Source organism: Nerophis ophidion, linkage group LG12, assembly GCF_033978795.1.
Source record: "Nerophis ophidion isolate RoL-2023_Sa linkage group LG12, RoL_Noph_v1.0, whole genome shotgun sequence".
In the NCBI taxonomy this organism is placed as follows: Eukaryota; Metazoa; Chordata; class Actinopteri; order Syngnathiformes; family Syngnathidae; genus Nerophis; species Nerophis ophidion.
Window position 1 is genome coordinate 13,702,989 of NC_084622.1, and position 24,496 is coordinate 13,727,484.

The window sequence follows — 24,496 nt, forward strand, 5'->3', positions numbered from 1 at the left end:
GGAGTCCATCAGAGCTGCTGCACTGGAAACCTCCCCCTCTTTCTGTTCATTTTTTTTTTTTTTTTTACACGATAATGGGAATGTCAGCTGGGCCGCGTGGTCACACATGATTGTAAGCACAGCGGCATGATGTCACCGTGACATCATACCGAGCTGAAAGAAGACCTTTCATATGGCGGCCTGGGCCTCACTGGGCGGCTGGAGCACCGCCAGCTGACGCCCCGGCTAATTTGTCAAATTATTAAGACTTTTTGTGTGTGCTGACAGCTAATACACTGTGTGTGTGTGTGTGTGTGTGTGTGTGTGTGTGTGTGTGTGTGTGTGTGTGTGTGTGTTTTCTGGCAATGCTTACTTAATGAGGACCTCGCTCTGTTTACACACTCCCCTTTAGGGGACCTCTGACGGTATGGGGACAAAAAAACAGGGCCCCTAAAGGGAAACCTTTTTAAATGATGGTCAGATCCATTCTGTAGAATGGGTGGTCCCCACAAGTCACGAACAGAAACTTGGTCCCATTCCAAATGATAACCAGTGTGTGCGTGCGTGCGTGTGTGTGAGTGCGTGTGTTCTGGCAATGTTTACTTATTGAGGACCTCACTCTGTTTACGCACTCCCCTTTAGGGGACCTCTGACGGTATGGGGACGAAAAAACAGGTCCCCTAAAGGGAAACCTTTTTAAATGATGGTCAGATCTATTCTGAAATGCCTAAGTGATTTTTTTAAGCTTTGGCCCATAATTACAACCTGTAGAAAGGGATGTCCCCATAAGTCACGAACAGAAACTTGGTCCCCATCCCAAATGATAACGTGTGTGTGTGTGTGTGTGTGTGTCACACGTGTGTGTGTGTGTGTGTGTGTGTGTGTGTGTGTGTGTGTGTGTGTGTGTGTGTGTGTGTGTGTGTGTGTGTGTGTGTGTGTGTGTTTTGGCAATGCTGAATTAATGGGGACATGGCTCTGTTTACCCAGTCACCTTTAGGGGACCTCTGATGGTATGGGGACAAAAAAACAGGTGCCCTAACGGGAAACCTTTTTAAATGATAGTCAGATCCATTATGAACATGTCTAAGTTATTATTAAGCTTTGGCCCATAAAATATGTTTCCTGGTCACTTTGAGTCTGAGAAATTTGCACAGCTGCCCCCTCATCGGGCTGTAGCTGGTACTGCACCTGTACTGTATACTGAAGATCATGTCATAAAAATAACTTTTTTTTTAAATGGTCCTCAGTAGTCACGTACCAGTTTGTGTGAATTATGCAAAATTATTTGAATTTGATCCCAATGGTAAATTATGCAAATTATTTAAATGTGGTCCCCCTGAACCATATTAACTCTTTTTCTTCAGGTCCCCAGTAAGAATGATCAGCACATTACTTCATCAATCCAGAGATTTAAATACGTCCATGAGCTAACTGGGCAGTGGCCATTTTACCAATTTTTTTAATGCCTCCACAACCTGTAGAAAGGGTGGTCCCCACAAGTACTGAACAACATCTTGGTGTGTGTGTGTGTGTGTGCGTGCGTGTGTGCGTGCGTGTGTGCGTGCGTGTGTGCGTGCGTGCGTGCGTGCGTGCGTGCGTGCGTGCGTGCGTGTGTGTGTGTCAGGGCTCTATCTGCCTGGTAACGACGAGGTCCAGATAACACAAAGAGTGGCGCCCACTCAACTTTTCCTTTTCACCACTCATATATTTTCTGCAGCTTTTGGCTCCCACTGTTGCCAAGGCACTTTATTGGAGCCGGCATAAGTGGCAAGTCAGCCAAAGAGTTTTCACTGAGACGTTGGATTGCAAGCCATGCACGGCGTCACTTCAGGCTCTCTTGTAAGAACTAGGGTTAAAAAAAAAAAAAACTGTAACTGATCTATTCCAGTTAGTCACCCTCAACAAGAGCTTTTTTTTTTGGTCTCCAATGTTTAACTTCAATACAAAGTCATCCAAAATCATGCAGTCCATCCATCCATCCATTTTCTCCCGCTCGTCCTTATTGCAGTCTTCCCACCAAATTCTTAAATTTTTGGGAAATTTATTTTTTCTACTAAAATCAATACTTTTTATATAATTATCGAAACCAAATATGCAAATCTCCATCTATTTAGAATTGAATGTCAAAATCATTTATTTCATTCGTATTGGTTATATTTCTCTTGCTTTTTAGTGTTTTCATCTAATATGTCAGTATTAAATAGTGCTTGTGTGTGTAATTAAATGTAAAACAAAAAATTGTACTCCTGCTATATACCTCCAAGTACAACTTTAGTTGGAACCTAACACAAACTCTTGCCCTTTGAAATGTGTTGAATTTTTTTATTTATATATATTTAAGCAGTGTTGGCACTAGGAATTTTCCAAATGGGGTCCCTGGGACCCCATCAAGTCATAAAAATGGAGTCCCACATTTTTGTGGACCCACTTTTTTGCAAGCGTTTTGAAAAACTAATTATGAATATATGCATTATCCTGTTATAGCTCACATTGTATGTTGTGTTCTGCAAAAAAGTTGTCAAACATTACTTATCATTAAAAAAATACTACAAAAGACAACAATTTTTTATGCATATGTAAATGTATTGAGTTCTAAACATTTGTTCACTTTCTTCTTTCCTTCATGGATCCAAACGTTACCGCTGCTGCTAGTTTTTTCTATATTTGTATTTAATAAGTTGTCCTTGTCAGAACTAGGGTTACAAAAACAAATAAACGTGTAACTGATCTATCCCAGTTAATCACCCTGAACAAGAGCGTTTTTTTTTTGTCTCCAATGTTTAACTTAAATAAAAACTACCCTATAAGGAATTATACATTGCATCATTTACGTCAAATAAAAACTACCCAATAAGGAATTATACATTGCATCATTTACGTCAAATAAAAACTACCCAATAAGGAATTATACATTGCATCATTTACGTCAAATAAAAACTACCCAATAAGGAATTATACATTGCATCATTTACGTAAAATAAAAACTACCCAATAAGGAATTATACATTGCATCATTTACGTCCAGTTACATTTAAAAGTTGAATGCATGCTCAAAAGAAACTAAAGTATGAATGCATTCGCTTGAATTGTACAATATTTCTACCTTTTGTTTGCAGCATTGTAATGGGGCCACACATTAACCCTTTATTTGGGCACCGCTATATTTTGTAAAATATATTTTAAAACATTTTAGTAAATTACTTGCATTTTTACGTCACTCTTTTCAAATTAATCCTGAAATGTAACACCCTCATTTTTATTATTTAAAAATATTTATAATACGTATTTCTACTCAAAGGAGAACTTCACTTTTAGGGGAGAATTTTGCCTAAGACAGGTTCGCAATTAATTAATAAATAAGGCATGACGATGAATGCATTTATTTATGCATTCTAAATATTAGATAAATGCAATCAAAAGTCCACCTCCATTGGAATCATTGGGAGTCGCTCTATTTTGCCTGTAAAGGCCTCAAAAACATCCAAAGACCTCCATTAGGTTTTATATACATGATGTAAGAGTATATGTCATGTAGTAACATTCATAATAACATGTAATATATACATGATGTAAGTATATATGTCCTGTAGTAACATTCATAATAACATATAATATATACATGATGTAAGTATATAGGTAGTATCTAGTAACATTCATAATAACATGTAATATATACATGATTCAAGTACATGACATTCATTATATGTAATATATAGAGATGTAGTATCTAGTAACATTCATAATAAGATGTAATATATACATGATATAAGTATGTATGTCATGTAGTAACATTCTTAATAACATGTAATATATACAGGATGTGAGTATATGTTATGTAGTAACATTCATTATAACATGTAATATATACAGGATGTGAGTATGTCATGTAGTAACATTCATAATAACAAATAATATATACATGATGTAAGTATATAGGTAGCATCTAGTAACATTCATAATAACATGTAATATATACATGATATAAGTATATATGTAGTATCTAGTAACATTCATAATAACATGTAAAATATACATGATGCAAGTACATGACATTCATAATATGTAATATATACATGATGTAAGCATAGATGTAGTATCTAATAACATTCATAATAACATGTAATATATACATGATGTAAGTATCTACGTCATGTAGTAACATTCATAATAACATGTAATATATACATGATGTGAGTATATATGTCATGTAGTAACATTCATAACATGTCATATATACATGATGTAAGTATATATGTCATGTAGTAACATTCATAATATGTCATATATACATGTAAGTATATATGTCCTGTAGTAACATTCATAATACCATGTAATACATAGATGATGCAAGTACATGACATTCATAACATGTAATATATACATAATGCAAGTATGTACGTCATGTAGTAACATTCATAATAACATGTAAAATATACATGACGTAAGTATATGTGTAGTATCTAGTAACATTCATAATAACATGTAATATATACATGATGTAAGTATATATGTCATGTAGTAACATTCATAATAACATGTAATATATACATAATGTAAGTATATATGTCGTGTAGTAACATTCATAATAACATTTAATATATACATGATGTAAGTATATATGTAGTATCTAGTAACATTCATAATAACATGTAATATATACATGATGTAAGTATATATGTCATGTAGTAACATTCATAATAACATTTAATATATACATGATGTAAGTATATATGTCATGTAGTAACATTCATAATAACATGTAATATATACATGATGTAAGTATATATGTCATGTAGTAACATTCATAATAACATGTAATATATACATGATGTAAGTGTATATGTAGTATCTAGTAATATTCATAATGACATGTAATATATACATGATGTAAGTATATATGTAGTATCTAGTAACATTCATAATAACATGTAATATATACATGATGTAAGTATATATGTCATGTAGTAACATTCATAATAACGTGTAATATATACATGATGTAAGTATATGTGAAGTATCTAGTAACATTCATAATGACGTAATATATACATGATGTAAGTATATATGTAGTATCTAGTAACATTCATAATAACATGTAATATATACATGATGTAAGTATATATGTCATGTAGTAACATTCATAATATGTAATATGTAAATGATGTAGGTATATGTATAGATCTAAAAAGCTGCCACTAGTAAAACAGCGCCCCCACCTGCTAAAAGTCATGTATTTATTGAAGTGTTGGAATGAACCGACGTCATAGGATTTATTTAGATCAGGGGTCGGCAACCTAAAATGTTGAAAGAGCCATATTGGACCAAAAATACAGAAACAAATCTGTCTGGATCCGCAAAAAAATAAAAGCCATATTACATACAGATAGTGTGTCATGAGATATAAATTGAATTAAGAGGATCTTAAGGAAACTAAATAAGCTCAAATATTGCTACAAATGAGGCATAATGATGCAATGTGTACATATAGCTAGCCTAAATAGCATGTTAGCATCGACTAGCTGGCAGTCATGCAGTGACCAAATATGCTTGATAAACACTCCACACAAGTCAATAACATCAACAAAGCTCACCTTTGTGCATTCACGCGCAGTATAAAACGTTTGCTTGACAAAATGAGACAAAGGAGTGGCATAGAATATGTATTTCTCTGGCATGTTGAAGAAAGTTATACATGTAAACAAACTACGGTGAGTACAAGGACCGCCAAAATGAAGACAAAAACGTCGCTCGCCAAAGACTCTCATAAGAGAATCATGTTTAATATACACAGAGGGATTTCTAACAATTAGGGAGGATTGTGTCATGTTATCCTCCTACAGCAGGGGTCGGGAACCTTTTTGGCTGAGAGAGCCATGAAAGCCAAATATTTTAAAATGTATTTCCGTGAGAGCCATATAATATTTTTAAACACTGAATACAACTAAATGTGTGCATTTTAAGTAAGACCAACATTTTTTGAGTATAATAAGCCTCTTATTCTTTTTAATACCATTGTTATTCTGAAGATAGTAATAAATAAATTGTAAACCAGTAATAAATAAAATAATTTTACAATTAATGCAACTTCTTGAACAGGTGCGGTAGAAAACGGATGAATGGATTAAAATGCATGAGAATGTTTAATATTTTGAACGTTATTTATATTTTGAGCGTAATTATTAATTACTTATCGTGTTAAGCAATGTCAGCTAAGATTTATCTGAGAGCCAGATGCAGTTATCAAAAGCGACACATCTGGCTCTAGAGCCAAAGGTTCCCTACCCCTGTCCTACAGAAATCCTATTAAAACAAAAATATCGTTTTCCCCAGATCTTTTTCCATTTTTCATACATTTTTGAAAAAGCTCCAGGGAGCCAGAAGGGCGGCGCTAATGAGCCGCATGCTGCTCGAGAGCCGCGGGTTGCCGACCCCGGATTTAGATGAACCCACTGATGGGACAGAGGTGAATTATTGTACAAATATGATAATAATCCCATGTCTGGCAACTCTGGATGCCAGAGACAGCATTTTTTTATGTTTTCTATGTCCTTTTCAGAGGCAGGGCATGGTCCTCTGCAGTATATATTCACCTTTTGCAAACAATGGCTATTTTTTTCCCAAAATTTGTAACTGACCGAAAAATAATACAGAAAACCCGTCAGAGGACACATTGTCAGGAAGGCAAATATGGACTTTGGGGAATTTTAGATGCTAAGAAAGGGTAAAATGACACAAATAGGAGATGTATCGTACATGTTTGTTGTGGCTTGTGCAGCCCTTTGAGACACTTGTGATTAAGGGCTATATTGATTGATTGATTGATGTTTGGCAACACTGATCGTGAAGGACTGGACTTGAAAAGTGTAGAAATTCACAGAAAATGGCAGAAGGAAAAAAAAGATGAGTGGTTAAAGTCCTACTGAAACCCACTACTACCGACTACGCAGTTTGATAGTTTATATATCAATGATGAAATATTAACATTGCAACACATGCCAATATGAACTATTTAGTTTACTAAATTGCAATTTAGAATTTCGGGCGGAAGTATCATGCTAAAACGCGTGTGCGTGACATCACGCATCGCAGAGGATATTTTGTTCCAGCACCGTTCACAGCTATAAGTCGTCTGTTTTCATCGCATAATTCCACAGTATTCTGGACATCTGTGTTGCTGAATCTTTTGCAATTTGTTCAATGAATATTGGAGACGTCAAAGAAGAAAGCTGTAGGTAGGAAGCGGTGTATTGGGGCCGCCTTTAGCAACACAAACACGGCCGGTGTTTCCTTGTTTACATTCCCGAAAGATGATGGTGAAGCTTTAAAGGGGAACATTATCACAATTTCAAAAGGGTTGAAAACAATAAAAATCAGTTCCCAGTGGCTTGTTGTATTTTTTGAAGTTTTTTTCTAAATTTTACCGGTCTCGGAATATCCCTAAATAAAGCTCTAAAGTGCCTTATTTTCGGCTCTCTGCGAAGACACTGGCCATTTCCTTGTGACGTCACACAGTGCTGCCAATGTAAACAAACAATGGGAATACCACAGCAAGATATAACGACATTAGCTCGGATTCAAACCCGGATTTCAGCGATTTAAGCGATTCAGCAGATTACGCATGTATTGAAACAGATGGTTGGAGTATGAAAATATTGAAGAAGAAACTGAAGCTATTGAGCGAATAGCTATTGACGCTATTCATAGCCATAGCATGGCCGAATAGCTGTGTTAGCATCGCCGGTAAAATGTGCGGACCAAACGATCAGGACTTTTGCATCTTTTGACACTGGAGCAACTTAAATCCGTCGATTGGTAAGTGTTTTTTTCGCATTAAATGTGGGTGGAAGGAAACGTAATATAGTTGCAAATGCATCTGCAGGTTATCCATACATCTCTGTGCCATGTCTGCTTTAGCACCGCCGGTAAATAGCATGTTAGCATCGATTAGCGTAGCATGTTAGCATCGATTAGCTGGCAGTCAACATCAACAAAACTCACCTTTGTGATTTCGTTGAATATCGTTGCAAATGCATCTGCAGGTTATCTATACATCTCTGTGCCATGTCTGTCTTAGCATCGCCGGTCAAATGTGGAGACACTCCAGCACATTCAATGGGGTTCTGGCGGCAGGCACTTTCGCATCTTCGGGCCAGTGGTGCAACTTGAATCCCTCCCTGTTAGTGTTGTTACACCCTCCGACAACACACCGTCGAGGCATGATGTCTCCAAGGTTCCAAAAAATAGTCAAAAAAACGGAAAATAACAGAGCTGAGACCTGGTGTTTGTAATGTGTTGAAAATGAAAATGGCAGCTGTATTACCTCGGCGACGTCACATTCTGATGTCATCGCCTCCAGCGCTATAAACAGAAAGGCGTTTAATTCGTCAAAATTCACCCATTTAGAGTTCGTAAATCGGTTAAAAAAATAGATGGTCTTTTTTCTGCACCATCAAGGTATATATTGACGCTTACATAGGTCTGGTGATAATGTTCCCCTTTACTATGGAACAGAGCGGTCAAGTGAACGCGGTTGGGTTGGACCACACACACAAAGTACTGTGTATTATGCAGTGACCATTTCGAAAGATCGTGTTTCGAAGAGGGTCCCTTAGCGAAGGCCAGATATGGGCATCGTCATTACCCGTCGATTGGTGTTGAAAAAAGGTGCGGGGCCGACCTTCAGGTTGTACAGGTACGACTATATAATCTCACTAAAACACTAGTAACACAATAAGCAGATAAGAGATTTTTCCAGAATTATCCTAGTAAATTTGTCTAATAACATCTGAAACGCTACCACTGTATGGTTTTTTTTTTGTTTGTTTTTTTGTAATCCTTCACTCTCACTTTCCTCATCCACAAATCGTTTATCCTTGCTCAAATTAATGGGGAAATTGTCGTTTTCTCGGTCCGAATCGCTCTCGCTGCTGGTGGCCATGATTGTAAACAATGTTCAGATGTGAGGAGCTCCACAACCCGTGACGTCACGCGCACATCGTCTGCTACTTCCGGTACAGGCAAGGCTTTTTTATTAGCGACCAAAAGTTGCGAACTTTATCGTGGATGTTCTCCACTAAATGCTTTCAGCAAAAATATGGCAATATCGTGAAATGATCAAGTATGACACATAGAATGGACCTGCTATCCCCGTTTAAATAAGAAAATCTCATTTCAATAGGTCTTCAATGTCGCTCACCTCATTGTACTGAACATTACTGCCACCTGCTGGACTGTGGAGCAATTCTAACTAGCATTACTGTGAAAAATGTCTCGTTTTTGGTCTTAGTCGTTTGTTTTTTCTCGTGGTTTCCTGCCCGGTTATTGTGCATTAGTCACTAAATGAGAGTCCGAGCTTAGTTAGCAAACTTTCTGGCTACGTGCTTTACTGACTGCTCTTGTTGACGACTTCTTTTTCAGCCATTAGTGATTGTCATTTACACCTCAGTTAAAACATTGACTCTTATCTATTTTCTCCTGCAGCCTTCTGCTGTACAGTATGCAAGTGTGACATTGCACATACTTGCCCAGACTACACACACACACACACACACACTCTTGTATTTCCTACCTTCTTGAGACCTCTGAATAATGCCTACATCTTTACAACCAGCCTGTGTATTTACAACATTAATAATATATACACACTATGCAAATATAAAAAATGTTGTTGAAAAAGGTCACAATTTCACAAGACAAACTTGGAATTTTGGCAGTTTTCTTAAAAAAGTTGTCATTTTACTCAATGCAAGTCAAAAGTTTACAAGACAAACTGAAAGGTTGTGCAATATTATGATAAAAGTTGGAATTTTACTCAATAACAGTCGCAATTTTACAATAAAAGCTTAAAATGTTGGCAATTTTATGAAAAGAGTCGTAATTTTACTCGACAAAAGTCACAATTTTATGGGCAGACTTTGAAATTTTGGCAATATAATAATAATTTATTTTGACTTTACCTAAAATGTCACTCTTTTACAAGACCAAACAACAACAATTGGTAATATTGTGATAAAAGTCCAAATTTAAATGACAAATATCACCATTTTGCAGTAAAAATGAATAATTTTACTTAAAAAAAAGTAATGATTTCATGGGAAACAGAAAGAATGTGAGAAATTGTTCCCAATCTTATAAGAAAAAAAAAGGACACATTGTGAGAAAAAGACTGCTTTTAGTAAAAAAAATTATATTTGATTTGTAATTGTTTTTTAATCTTCATTATTTACATATAATTTGTTAATCAATTTTGGCCAAAAGGGGTGCATTTCGATTTCTTACACACTTGTTATTTCATATGTTGACCAGAGGGAGAGCACTTTTAAAAGCGACACAGTCAGTTTGAAAAATCCCTCCTTTTTGGGACCACCCTCATTTGGATAGATGTCACCAGCAAATGAGACATTGTATATTCGATGCAATATTATTGGGACCTTGATTTATGTCATCACTTGTTCACACCTCCTCATATGGAAGATACTTTTCCTTCTTCGTGTCTTAAGAAGGCTAGAAATACAAGAACACACACACACACACACACACACACATTCTTGTATTTCTTACCTTCTTAAGACCTCCAAAAAATGGCTACCTCTTTAAGACCACCCTTTCTAGATATATAAAGATGTGTATTTACAACATTAATAATATATACATACTATGCAAATATAAAAAAGCTTCTTGTGAAAAATTTGTTGGAATTTCACAAGAAAAAGGTCACAATTTCAAAAGAAAAACTTAGAATTTTGGGCAGTTTTCTTATAGGAGTCATCATTTTACTCAACGCAAGTCAAACGTTTACAGGACAAACTGAAAGTTTGTGCAAAATTATGATTAAAAGTTGGAAATTTACTCAATCGTCAACAATTTAGTGATTTAGGGCTATATAAGTAAACATTGATTGATTGATTGATTGATTTTACAAGAAAAGCTTAAAATGTTGGCAATTTCATGAAAAGAGTCATCAACTTTTACATTTTGGCAATTTTATAATAATAATCGGAATATTACTGGGCAAAATTATGACAAAAGTCATCATTTTACTCAAATGTCCCAAAAAAAATTGGCGATATTGTGATAAGTAAGAATTTTATATGACAAATGTCACCATTTTGATTTAAAAATACATACTTTTACATAAAAAAAGTAATAATTTTACAAGAAAATATTGCAATATTACAGAAACAGAAAGAATATGACAAATTGTTTCCAATTGTATAAGGAAAAAGTCGACACATTGTGAGAAAAAGACTTGAGTTTATTTTTAATTTATTTTATTTTTTGTTTCTAATTGTTTTTTAATCTTTTTTAATTCAAGTCATTACAGTATGTCTCTCTCTATATATGTTTTATTTTTGTAATTGATTTTGGCCAAAGGGGGCGTATTTCGATTTCTTACACACACTTGTTATTTCATATGTTGGCCATAGGGGGACCACTTTTAAAAGCGACACACAGTCAATGTGAAAAATCCCTCCTTTTTGGGACCACCCTCATTTTGACCAGCAGGGGTGCAAATGAGACATTGTCTATTATCCATCCATCCATCCATTTTTCTACCGCTTATTCCCTTTCGGGGTCGCGGGGGGGCGCTGGCGCCTATCTCAGCTACAATCGGGCGGGAGGCAGGGTACACCCTGGACAAGTCGCCACCTCATCGCAGGGCCAACACAGATAGACAGACAACATTCACACTCACATTCACACACTAGGGCCAATTTAGTGTTGCCAATCAACCTATCCCCAGGTGCATGTCTTTGGAAGTGGGAGGAAGCCGGAGTACCCGGAGGGAACCCACGCATTCTCGGGGAGAACATGCAAACTCCACACAGAAAGATCCCGAGCCTGGATTTGAACCCAGGACTGCAGGAACTTTGTATTGTGAGGCAGACGCACTAACCTCTCTCCCACCGTGAAGCCTATTAGATGCAATGTTATTGGGACCATGATTTATGTCATCACTTGTTCACACCTCCTATGGAAGATACTTTTCCTTCTTCGTGTCTCAAGAAGGCTCGAAATACAAGAACACACACACACACATTCTTGTATTTCCTACCTTCTAAAGACCTCCAAAAAATGGCTACCTCTTTAAGACCACCCTTTCTAGATATATAAAGATGTTTATTTACAACATTAATAATATATACATACTATGCAAATATAAAAAAGCTTGTTGTGAAAAATTTGTTGGAATTTCACAAGAAAAAGGTCACAATTTCACAAGAAAAACTTTGAATTTTGGCAGTTTTATAATAAAAATCGTCATTTTACTCAATGCAAGTCAAAGGTTTACAGGAAAAACTGGAAGTTTGTGCAATATTATGATAAAAGTTGGAATTTTACTCAATAACCGTCACAATTTTGCAAGAAAAGCTGAAAATGTTGGTTATTTTATGAAAAGAGTTGTGAACTTTTACATTTTGGCAATACAATAAAAATTTTACTTAGCAAAATTATGACAAAAGTCATCATTTTACTCAAAAAATGTCACAAAAAAGATGGCGATATTGTGATAAGTCAGAATTTTATATGACAAATGTCACCATTTTGATTTAAAAAGAAATAATTTACATAGTTATAATTTTACAAGAAAATATTGCAAGATTACAGAAACAGAAAGAATATGACAAATTGTTCTCAATTGTATAGTAAAAAAGTCGACACATTGTGAGAAAAAGACTTGAGTTTATTTTTAATTTATTTTATTTTTTGTTTCTAATTGTTTTTTAATCTTTTTTAATCCAAGTCATTACAGTATGTCTCTCTCTATATATATTTATTTTATTTTTGTAATAAATTTGGGCCATAGGGGGCGCATTTTGATTTCTTACACACACTTGTTATTTCATATGTTGACCAGAGGGGGAGCACTTTTAAAAGCGACACACATTCAATGTGAAAAATCCCTCCTTTTTGGGACCACCCTCATTTTGATAGATGTCAGCACAAATGAGACATTTTCTATTAGATGCAATGTTATTGGGACCATGATTTATGTCATCACTTGTTCACACCTCCTCATATGGAAGATACTTTTCCTTCTTCATGTCTCAAGAAGGCTAGAAATACAAGAACACACACACACATTCTTGTATTTCATTCCTTTTTAAGACCTCCGAAAAATGGTTATATCTTTAAGACCACCTTTTCTAGATATATAAATATGTTTATTTACAACATTAATAATATATACATACTATGCAAATATAAAAAAGCTTGTTGTGAAAAATTTGTTGGAATTTCACAAGAAAAGGGTCACAATTTCACAAGAAAAACTTATAATTTTGGCAATTTTATAATAAAAGTCGTCATTTTACTCAATGCAAGTCAAAATGTTTCAAGAAAAACTGAACATTGTTGCAAGATTGTGATAACATTTGGAATTTCACTCAAAAACAGTCGCAATTCTACAAGAAAAAGCTTGAAATTTTGGCAATTTTATGAAGAGTCAACATTTTACTTGACAAAAGTCACAATTTTATAGGAAAACTTTAAAAATGTTGGCAGTGATCAGGATTTTGCTCGGCAAAATTATGACAAAAGTCCCGATTTTACAAAAAAAAAGTCACCATTTTACAAGAAAAGCTTAAAATGTTGCCTATTTTATGAAAATAGTCGTAAACTTTTACATTTTAGCAATATTGTAAAAATAATCAGAATTTTACTTGGCAAAATTATGACAAAAATCATCATTTTACTCAAATGTCACAAAAAGATTGGCAATATTGTGATATAAGTCGGAATTTTATGACAAATGTCACCATTTTGTTTTAAAAAGTAATAATTTTACATAAAGTAATAATTTTAAGTGAAAATATTTCAATATTACGGTTACAGAAAGATTTTGAGAAATTCTTCCCAATTGTACAAAAAAAGTCGACACATTGTGAGAAAAAGACTGTTTAGTTCATTTTTAGTTTTTTGTTTGTAATTGTTGTTTAATATTTATTATTTACTTCAAGTTATTACAGTGTGTCTCTCTATATACATTTATTTTATTTTTGTAATTAATTTTGGCCAAAGGGGGCGCATTTCGAATTCTTACACACACTTGTTATTTCATATGTTGACCAGAGGGGGAGCACTTATAAATGCGACACACAGTCAATTAGAAAAATCCCTCCTTTTTGGGACCACCCTCATTTTGATAGATGTCAGAACAAATGAGACATTGTCTACTAGATGCAATGTTATTGGGACCATGATTTATGTCATCACTTGTTCACACCTCCTCATATGGAAGATACTTTTCCTTCATGTCTCAAGAAGGGCAGAAATACAAGAACACACACACAATTACATGTGTGTATCCACGGGCGGTGGGAGTGGGGTTACTATAAACATGCGCTGGCGGGGCTCCAAGGCGCTAAAGTGTAATTACAAAACCTTCCAAACATTATACCGTATATAAAAGAATGTCCAAGGCAAAGTGTGTGTGCCCCGTGCCACAATTAGCATCCCTGCACGGAATGGTTACCTCCTGAGCGAAGGCCTCTAATTGGCGGCGTCCTCCCCTCCCCCGCACGCGGACCTTTCGTCTTCTTCTTGTTGTCGTCATCGTCCGCCATACCTCCCGCGCCCGTACAGGAACACTTGCACCTGTCAGCATGTTGAAAGTGTGAAGTGGAAGACGCCGTGCCAAGTGCGATGAACGCCACCTCGCCCACGCACGCACACCCGGGCCTTATGGGCAATATGGCGGCAGGGACATGTAGCATAGCCTGGCTAATAGGGCGCTACAGTGCCACAGCCTTAGCGGTATTACTTCTGCCAAGTAGCGTGTGTTACCAGCTGTAGCGTTGGAAAGTTGGCAGTTTGTACCTTCTTAGTTAGTTAGCGCCACCCACGCCACCAGTTTGGTTAGTGAAGTGAATTATACAGTGGGGCAAAAAAGTATTTAGTCAGCCACCGATTGTGCAAGTTCTCCCACTTAAAATGATGACAGAGGTCTGTAATTTTTATCATAGGTACACTTCAACTGTGAGAGACAGAATGTGAAAAAATAAAATATAGGAATTTTAAAGAATTGATTTGTAAATGATGGTGGAAAATAAGTATTTGGTCAACCATTCAAAGCTCTCACTGATGGAAGGAGGTTTTGGCTCAAAATCTCACGATACATGGCCCCATTCATTCTTTCCTTAAAGGGGAACATTATCACAATTTCAAAAGGGTTAAAAACAATAAAAAATCAGTTCCCAGTGGCTTGTTGTATTTTTTGAATTTTTTTTCAAAATTTTACCGGTCTCGGAATATCCCTAAATAAAGCTTTAAAGTGCCTTATTTTCGCTATCTTCGAAACCACTATCCATTTCCCTGTGATGTCATACAGTGCTGCCAATGTAAACAAACAATGGGAATACCACGGCAAGATATAGCGACATTAGCTCGGATTCAGACTCAGATTTCAGCGGCTTGAGCGAATCAACAGATTACGCATGTATTGAATCATATGGTTGGAGTATGAAAGTATTGAAGAAGAAACTGAAGCTATTGAGCGAATAGATATTGACGCTATTCATAGCCATAGCATGGCCGAATAGCTGCGTTAGCATCGCCGGTAAAATGTGCGGACCAAACGATCAGGACTTTCGCATCTTTTGACACTGGAGCAACTTAAATCCGTCGATTGGTAAGTGTTTTTTTTCGCATTAAATGTGGGTGGAAGGAAACGTAATATAGTTGCAAATGCATCTGCAGGTTATCCATACATCTCTGTAGCATGTCTGCTTTAGCACCGCCGGTAAATAGCATGTTAGCATCGATTAGCGTAGCATGTTAGCATTTATTAGCTGGCAGTCAACATCAACAAAACTCACCTTTGTGATTTCGTTGACTATCGTTGCAAATGCATTTGCAGGTTATCCATACATCTCTGTGCCATGTCTGCCTTAGCATCGCCGGTCAAATGTGGAGACACTCCAGCACATTCAATGGGGTTCTGGCGGCAGATTTCTTGCCACTTTCGCATCTTCGGGCCAGTGGTGCAACTTGAATCCCTCCCTGTTAGTGTTGTTACACCCTCCGACAACACACCGACGAGGCATGATGTCTCCAAGGTTCCAAAAAATAGTCAAAAAAACGGAAAATAACAGAGCTGAGACCCGGTGTTGAAAATGAAAATGGTGGGTGTGTTACCTTGGCGACGTCACATTCTGACGTCATCGCTTCCAGCGCGATAAACAGAAAGGCGTTTAATTCGCCAAAATTCACCCATTTAGAGTTCGGAAATCGGTTAAAAAAATAGATGGTCTTTTTTCTGCACCATCAAGGTATATATTGACGCTTACATAGGTCTGGTGATAATGTTCCCCTTTAACACGGATCAATCGTCCTGTCCCCTTAGCAGAAAAACAGCCCCAAAGCATGATGTTTCCGCCCCCATGCTTCACAGTAGGTATGGTGTTCTTGGGAAGCAACTCAGTATTCTTCTTCCTCCGAACACGACGAGTTGAATTTATACCAAAATGGATACATGGATGATACAGCAGAAGATTGGGACAATGTTATGTGGTCAGATGAAACCAAAATAGGTCTTTTGGGTATAAACTCAACAAATACCCAGAATCCTTTGCATCTATGACTATTCCTGACTATATTATACACCCCCGCCCCCCAACCCTGTCCACTTCAACGGACGCACGGAGGGGGAGGGAATGGGGTTTGGTGCTAGCAGTGTGTATAATATAGTCAGGAATAGTCGTGGATGCAAAGGATTCTGGGTATTTGTTGTGTTGCGTTTATGTTGTGTTACTGTGAGGATGTTCTCCCGAAATGTGTTTGTCATTCTTGTGTGGCGCATATTAGTAAGAATGTTAAAGTTGTTTATATCACAACCTTCAGTGTAACCTGTATGGCTGTTGAACAAGTATGCCTTGCAGTCCTGTACGTGTATCGGCAGAAGCCACATACAACATGTTACTGGGCTTGCAAGCTGCTTGTACATGATGTAGAATACGTCAAAGGCAGTGGCTTCATAGCACGCCCTTATTTATTGTTTTCTGAATGACCACCAGCAGATATTCGCGAGTATGGTTGACTTGAGAATTTGTGAACCTCCCGGAAAATTTGGGAGGGTGGACAAGTGTAATGCTGTCAGGCGGAATTCATTTAAAAGTCACGGGCCCGGGTGTCTAATACCCTTGGTTGACACATAGCACAAAGCAAAAAAAAACCTCTTCATGCTGTGTTATTTCATTTTAAATTTCGGGTCAAAATGGCTCTTTGAGCGGCAAAGGTTGCCGACCCCTGCTGTAAGACTACATTACTAGTTAGTTAGACAAATAACACAAATACTGAAAAAAACATGTTACTTAGGAAGATAACTGTGAGACTACATAACTAGTTAGTTGGAAAAATAACACAAATACTGAAAAAACATGTAGTTTTAGTTACTTAGGAAGATATCTGTAAGACTACATAACTAGTTAGTTGGAAAAATAACACAAATACTGAAAAAAAAACATGTGGTATTAGTTAGGAAGAGAACTGTAAGACTATATAACTAGTTGTAAAAATAACAAATACTGGAAAAAAAACAGGTAGTTTTAGTTAGAAAGATAATTTTGAGACTACATAACTAGTTAGAAAAATAACACAAATACTGAAAAAAAACATGTAGTTTTAGTTAGTTAGGAAGCTAAATGTAAGACTACATAACTAGTTAGTTACAAAAATAACACATCCTAAAAAAAACATGTAGTTTTAGTTTGGAAGATAATTGTGAGACTACATAACTAGTTGGAAAAAAACACAAATACTGGAAAAAAACATGTAGTTTAAGTTAGTTAGGAAAATAACTAAGACTACATAACTAGTTCGACAAATAACACAAATACTAAAAAAAACATGTAGTTTTGGTTAGTTAGGAAGATAACTGTCAGACTAAATAACTAGTTAGTTAGAAAAATAACACAAATACTGAAAAAAAAATGTAGTTTTTGTTAGGAAGATGAGTGTAAGACTACATAACTAGTTAGTTAGACCAATAACACAAATTCTGGAAAAAAAAATACTTTTAGTTAGTTAGGAAGATAACTGTAAGACTTCATAATTAGTTAGACAAATAACACGAATACTGAAAAAACAGGTAGTTTTAGTTAGTTTGAAAGATAACTGTGAGACTACATAACTAGTTAGACAAATAACACGAATACTGAAAAAACAGGTAGTTTTAGTTAGTTTGAAAGATAACTGTGAGACTACATAACTAGTTAGACAAATAACACGAATACTGAAAAAAACATGTAGTTTTAGTTAGTTAAGAAGATGACTGTAAGACTACATAACTAGTTAGTTGGAAAAATAACACAAATACTGAAAAAAAAATGTTGTTTTGGTTAGTACGAAAATAACTTGAAGACTATATAACAAGTTAGTTGGAAAAATATCACAAATACTGAAAAAAAAAATGTGGTTTTAGTTAGGAAGAGAACTGTAAGACTATATAACTAGTTAGTTAGAAAAATAACACAAATACTGGGGGGAAAAACATGTATTTTGTTATTTAGGAAGATGACTGTAAGACTACATAACAAGTTAGTTAGACAAATAACAAAAATACTGGAAAAAAAACATGTAGTTTAAGTTAGTTAGGAAGATAACTGTAAGACTACATAACTAGTTAGTTGGAAAAATAACACAGATACTGAAAAAAACATGTGGTATTAGGAAGAGAACTGTAAGAATATATAACTAGTTAGTTAAACAAATAACACAAATACTGGAAAAAAAACAGGTACTTTTAGTTAGAAAGATAATTTTAAGACTACATAACTAGTTTGAAAAATAAAAAAAATACTGAAAAAAAACATGTAGTTTTAGTTAGTTAGGAAGCTAAATGTAAGACTGCATGACTAGTTAGTTGCAAAAATAACACACATTCTGAATAGAACATGTATTTTTAATTAGGAAGATAATTGTGAGACTACATAACTAGTTGGAAAAAAAAAACAAATACTGAAAAAAAACATTTAGTTTAGTTTGGAAGAGAACTGTAAGACTACATAACTAGTTAGACAAATAACACAAATACTGAAAAAAAACATGTAGTTTTAGTTAGTTAAGAAGATGAATGTAAGACTACATAAGTTAGTTAGAAAAATAACACAAATACTGAAAAAAACATGTAGTTTTGGTTAGTTAGGGAAATAACTTGAAGACTATATAACTAGTTAGTTGGAAAAATAACACAAATACAGAAAAAACATGTGGTTTTAGTTAGGAAGAGAACTGTAAGACTATATAACTAGTTAGAAAAATAAAACAAATACTGGGGAAAAAAACATGAAGTTTGTTAGTTAGGAAGATAACTGTAAGGCTACATAACTAGTCAGTTGGGAAAATAACACATACTGAAAAAACATGTAGTTTTAGTTAGTTAGGAAGATAACTGTAAGACTACATAACTAGTTAGTTGGAAAAATAACACAAATGCTTAAAAAACATGTAGTTTTAGTTAGGAAGATAACTGAGACTACATAACTAGTTGGTTAGAAAAATAACACAAATACTGAAAAAAACATGTAGTTTTGGTTAGTTAGGGAAATAACTTGAAGACTATATAACTAGTTAGTTGGAAAAATAACACAAATACAGAAAAAACATGTGGTTTTAGTTAGGAAGAGAACTGTAAGACTATATAACTAGTTAGAAAAATAAAACAAATACTGGGGAAAAAACATGTAGTTTATTAGTTAGGAAGATAACTGTAAGGCTACATAACTAGTCAGTTGGGAAAATAACACATACTGAAAAAACATGTAGTTTTAGTTAGTTAGGAAGATAACTGTAAGACTACATAACTAGTTAGTTGGAAAAATAACACAAATGCTTAAAAAAACATGTGGTATCAGTTAGGAAGAGAACAATAAGACTATATAACTAGTTAGTTAAACAAATAACACAAATACTGGAAAAAACAGGTAGTTTTAGTTAGTTAGAAAGATAATTTTGAGACTACATAACTAGTTAGAAAAATAACACAAATACTGAAAAAAACATATAGTTTTAGTTAGTTAGGGAAGCTAAATGTAAGACTACATAACTAGTTAGTTACAAAAATAACACACATACTAAAAAACATGTAGTTTTAGTTAGAAAGATAATTGTGAGACTACATAACTAGTTAGAAAAAAAACACAAATACTGAAAAAAACATTTAGTTTAGTTTGGAAGAGAACTGTAAGACTACATAACTAGTTAGCTAGAAAAATAACACAAATACCGAAAAAAAACTCATGTAGTTTGTTAGTTAGGAAGATGACTGTAAGACTACATAACTAGTTAGTTGGACAAATAACACAAATACTGAAAAAAACATGTAGTTTTAGTTAGTTGGGAAGATAACTGTAAGACTACATAACTAGTTAGTTGGGAAAATAACCAAATAGTGAAAAAGACATGTAGTTTTAGTTAGTTAGGAAGATAACTGTAAGACTACATAACTAGTTAGTTGAGAAAATAACACAAATACTGAAAAAAACTGGTACAGGACTGTCTCAGAAAATTAGTATACTGTGATCAAGTCCTTTATTTTCTGTAATGCAACTAAAAACATGAAAATGTCATACATTCTGGAGTTAGGAAGAGAACTGTAAGACTATATAACTAGTTAGTTAAATAAATAACACAAATACTGGGGAAAAAACTGGTAGTTTTGGTTAGTTAGAAAGATAATTTTGAGACTACATAACTAGTAAGAAAAATAACACAAATACTGAAAAAAAACATGTAGTTTTAGTTAGTTAGGAAGCTAAATGTAAGACTACATAACTAGTTAGTTACAAAAATAACACACATACTGAAAAAACATGTAGTTTTAGTTAGGAAGATTATTGTGAGACTACATAAATAGTTAGAAAAATACCACAAACACTGAAAAAAACATGTTTAGTTTGGAAGAGAACTGTAAGACTACATAACTAGTTGGTTAGAAAAATACCACAAATACTGAAAAAAACATGGAGTTTAGTTTGGAAGAGAACTATACGACTACATAACTAGTTAGTTAGAAAAATATCACAAATACTGAAAAAAGAATGTAGTTTTAGTTAGGAAGATGAATGTAAGACTATATAAGTAGTTAGACAAATAACACAAATTCTGAAAAAAAAAATTGTTTTAGTTAGGAAGATAACTGTCAAACTACATAACTAGTTAGTTAGAAAAATTACACAAATACTGAAAAAAGAATGTTAGTTTTTGTTAGGAAGATGAATGTAAGACTATATAAGTAGTTAGACAAATAACACACATTCTGAAAAAAAAATGTAGTTTTAGTTAGTTAGGAAGATAACTGTAAGACTACATAACTAGTTAGTTAGATAAATAACACGAATACTGAATAAACGGTAGTTTTAGTTAGTTAGATAACTGTGAGACTACATAACCAGTTAGAAAAATAACACAAATACTGGAAAAAAACATGTAGTTTTAGTTAGTTAGGAAGATAACTTAAGACTACATAACTAGTTAGTTAGACAAATAACACGGATACTGAAAAAACTGGTAGTTTTAGTTAGTTAGTTAGTTAGAAAGATAACTATATGACTACATAACTAGTTAGTTGGAAAAATTACACAAATACTGAAAAAAAACGTGGTTTTAGTTAGGAAGAGAACTGTAAAACTATATAACTAATTAGTTAGACAAATAACCCAAATACTGAAAAAACATGTAGTTTTAGTTAGTTAGAAAGATAACTGTGGGACTACATAACTAGTTAGTTAGAAAAATAACACAAATACTGGAAAAAAAACATGTAGTTTTAGTTAGTTAGGAAGATAACTGAGACTACATAACTAGTTAGTTAGAAAAATAAGAAGGACGAGTTAGCAACATGACTCAGAGACTAAAAATGTTCAGCATGGAAGACGACCGCAAAGACGACATAGCAGTTAGTTAGCACGTGAGTCGGGTTATTAGTTAGTGAGACCAGGCGGTAACAACAAGTCCTGCTCATTTGTTTGCCTAATTGTGTCCTGTTAACCAACCAGCTAACTATCTAATGCTCAGCATTACGGACTTCCATGTTTGTTTGTCACAGCCGCCAAGAGATGATCATGTGTAGCATTCTAAGCTAGCGAGTGTCTTACCTTTTTTGTGTTCTTTTTCAGGAAGACTTGACGCCGCCAGGCTGGGAGATCACCGTTGCGACCTGCCGACGTAAGTTGTTTTGTTGTTGGGAGAGCGCCTCCATGCTAGCTAGCCATGCATTGCGACTACGGTTCCATGCTAACCACACATTGCGACTACGGTTCCATGCTAACCACACATTGGGACTATGGTTCCATGCTAACCACGCATTGCGACTACGGTTCCATGCTAACCACATATTGCGACTACGGTTCCATGCTAACCACATATTGCGACTACGGTTCCATGCTAACCACATATTGCGACTACGGTTCCATGCTAACCACATATTGGGACTACGGTTCCCTGCTAACCACGCATTGGGACTACGGTTCCCTGCTAACCACGCATTGCGACTAGGGCTCAAAAGGGGGTGGAAAGTTTCGGGTAAATTTCCGGATGTTTGGAAATTTTGACCTTGTTTTGATTATTCAAAGTTGGACACCGTCCATCTTAATGTGTAGTATAAGACGAGAAGCTTGTAAAAGATGCCACACACAGATTAAAATAGTCAGCTAAACAATTGGAGTAGTTTTTTAAAAATCTTTGACTGATGGACACATGAATGGAAATAGGCTATATCAGGGGTCACCAACCTTTTTGAAACCAAGAGCTACTTGTTGGGTACTGATTAATGCGAAGGGCTACCAGTTTGATACACAGGAGAAAAAACTAAAAAAATTCAAATACAATTTTGAAACATAGTTTATCTTAATTTCGACGCTTTAAAATTCAACCCGGACAAAAAGAGAGAAAAACTAGCTAATTCGAATCTTTTTGAAAAAAAAAACAACAAAAAAAAAAAAAAATTTAGGAACATCATTAGTCAGTTTTCCTGATTAAGATTAATTTTAGAATTTGGATGACATGTTTTAAATAGGTTAAAATCCAATCTGCACTTTGTTTGAATATATAACAAATTGGACCAAGCTATTTTTCTAACAAAGACGAATCATTATTTCTTCTAGATTTTCCAGAACAAACATTTTAAAAGAAATTCAAAAAGACTTTGAAATAAGGTTTAAATTTGGTTCTAAAGATTGTCTAGATTTGTTAGAATATTTTGGGGGAATTTTAATCATAATAAGTTTGAAAAAATATTTCACAAATATTATTCGTCCAAAAACAGTAGCTAAAATAAAGAATTTAATTAAAATATATTTATTATTCTTTGCAATAAAAACAAAATATTTGAACATAGATTTAAATTGTCAGAAAAGAAAATAAAGGAATTTAAAAGGTAAAAAGGCATAAAAAAGATAAAGGTAAAAAAAAGCGACTGTCAGCTTAGCATCTTTTATTTCTCCCTGTCAACTGTCAGTTTAGCATCTTTGTTTTCTACCTGTCGGCTGTCAGTTTAGCATCTTTGTTTTCTACCTGTCAACTGTCAGTTTAGCATCTTTGTTTTCTACCTGTCAACTGTCAGTTTAGCATCTTTGTTTTCTACCTGTCAACTGTTAGTTTAGGCTGCTTGCCGGCTCCTCATCACCACTCCAAGATGGCGGCCCGATTTGTCGCACACACAGCAGCCAATGCTGCAGGGCTCCAGCGGTGCTAACCTCAGGCCCCGCCCCTCCGGCCTTAAGTGCCATGCATTAGATGACAAGTGCAGATGTTCGTCAACTGCTCGCTGTCGTCACTTGCACTAAAAAAAAAAAAAAATAGTTTCACCAGGGCTTCACGGTGGCAGAGGGGTTAGTGCGTCTGCCTCACAATACGAAGGTCCTGCAGTCCTGGGTTCAAATCCAGGCTCGGGATCTTTCTGTGTGGAGTTTGCATGTTCTCCCCGTGAATGCGTGGGTTCCCTCCGGGTACTCCGGCTTCCTCCCACTTCCAAAGACATGCACCTGGGGATAGTTTGATTGGCAACACTAAATGGTCCCTAGTGTGTGAATGTGAGTGTGAATGTTGTCTGTCTATCTGTGTTGGCCCTGCGATGAGGTGGCGACTTGTCCAGGGTGTACCCCGCCTTCCGCCCGATTGTAGCTGAGATAGGCGCCAGCGCCCCCCACGACCCCAAAAGGAAAAAAGCAGTAGGAAATGGATGGATGGATAGTTGCACCAGCTTTTTTCTTTTTTTGCTAAGTGAATGTGATATGGCTGCCAGGAGATGTTTAGGATAGTGTCATGTCTTTGGAAAATGTTTCAGCTCAGCTGCTCCGGGGTCAGACTGAGTTGAAACACATGAAAGTGGAAAGCGTGTGCGTGCCTGTGCACAGACCAGTGCAGCTTTGCACCGTAAAAGTCTGTTTGCACCTTTAGCTTAGTCGCGCTTTACATGCGTTCCACTTTTTAGTAAGGGAAGTGAAATAATTCATGCTTGACAAAATGTTTTTTTCTTTATAATATATGTCAAATATGATACAAGTGATGACATTAGCTT

At 35.2% G+C, this 24,496-nt stretch overlaps 1 protein-coding gene across 1 annotated transcript in view; it reads left to right on the plus strand.

The window, feature by feature from the left end:
• pparab (peroxisome proliferator-activated receptor alpha b) overlaps positions 1 to 24,496 on the plus strand; it is a 182,905-nt gene that overhangs the window by 13,997 nt on the left and 144,412 nt on the right. The window contains exon 3 of the mRNA XM_061916864.1: positions 22,095 to 22,143. The gene's annotated coding sequence lies outside the window, so the exon portion shown is untranslated. The remainder of the gene's footprint in view (positions 1 to 22,094; positions 22,144 to 24,496) is intronic.